The sequence below is a fragment of the Buceros rhinoceros genome, unplaced genomic scaffold (assembly GCF_000710305.1).
Source record: "Buceros rhinoceros silvestris isolate BGI_N320 unplaced genomic scaffold, ASM71030v1 scaffold13186, whole genome shotgun sequence".
Classification (NCBI taxonomy): Eukaryota; Metazoa; Chordata; class Aves; order Bucerotiformes; family Bucerotidae; genus Buceros; species Buceros rhinoceros.
In genome coordinates this window covers 19,168-20,435 of record NW_010417006.1, presented here as the reverse complement: position 1 = coordinate 20,435, position 1,268 = coordinate 19,168, and the positions used below count along the sequence as shown (strand labels likewise).

Here is a 1,268-nt window from a genome sequence, read left to right as displayed (position 1 = left end):
CTGAGCCTCCCCTGGCAGGTTTTGTCCTGGAAGCCACGGCAGGAGCAGCTCCGTGCGATGTGCTGCTGCGGTCCCTGGTGTTACCACCGCCCTTAGGATGCTCAGAGGTGGGCTGAGTCTCCAGGAAAGGCAACCCTTTAGAGTGCTAATCAAAATTTCTGGATGCTCTCTGGACAAATCAGCAAAACGCCCTTCCCCAGTGTTCTTCCCTTCCTGAGCCACACCAGGAGCCTTCAGGATGGGAAGAGGTGGCACGAGGGATCGACTAGCAGCAGCAGAAGGGCTCATTGCTTGGGCTCCCCGTATGGAAGAGCAGAAGGTATGGGGAGAAGAATTTGCAATTCTGTCTGGGGTTGTCAGTCTGAGACTGCCACAGCAATGTGGGTGGCTCTAGTGCAGGGTGGAGACTGGAGAGACACCAAGGTGCCATGTGGAGGGTGAGTCTGCAGCGGCACTGCAAGCAGCCCAGAAGGAAGTTGAGATCCTGGCGAAGGTGCAGGCAGTAGTTCACTTTCTCTGCTTGCTCTGAGACGTAAATCAGTGAAAGGAATCTCTGCTAACAAAGGAATGAGATGACACCTTCCCATCGGCGAACACCGAGCAGTTTAACAGTGGTTTAAGACATCAGTGTGGTTTAAGAATCTCCTCACTCGATCTGTGGCATTGGCTGTAATGACACACACCGAAGACTTCTAGCAATCGAGCCTTGTGGCTTTGCACAGAAAGGTGGTGGTGCCCCTTCCTCCAGCAACGGATGGTCAACATTCCGAGAAGCAATCGACGGCTGAAGTCAGGGAGGGTTTCAGCCGCTGCGTTTCTGCAGGTGAAGCCCTATCGCTCATTGCCTGCTTTGGTCATTACTAACTTCAGGAGCCAGTTCCTCCTGCTGATCCTCTTTGTGCTGCTATCTGGGGTCTGTTTAGCTGCTTAGGTGAGGAAAGTAAGTGATAAGTAAGTAAAATCTCAGACAAGTAGGTCAGAGTTTTCCAAAACATTGTTTGTGTATGCCCCGTTATGGTTGGGGTTTTTTAACCCCTTCAACTTGAGGAGGGTTAACAAACCAAGGCAAAACGTTTGACTCCCTTCCACCACGCCTTGCCCTGGCCCATGACTTTAGATCTCAAGATCCCTGTGTGGATCAAAATTAATGTGGCATTTCTCAGTGAAGCCTTCAAAGGCGTCCAGTGCAGCACAGGATCTGTGGGTCTCACCAGAGACACATGAATAAGTGAGTTCTAAAACAAAGAAGTTCTAAAACAACTATTTTG

General features: G+C 50.7%; 1 protein-coding gene across 1 annotated transcript in view; it reads left to right on the top strand.

The window, feature by feature from the left end:
- The window catches only part of ADAP1 (ArfGAP with dual PH domains 1), a 47,557-nt gene that overhangs the window by 41,604 nt on the left and 4,685 nt on the right, over positions 1–1,268 (top strand). The window lies entirely within an intron of this gene.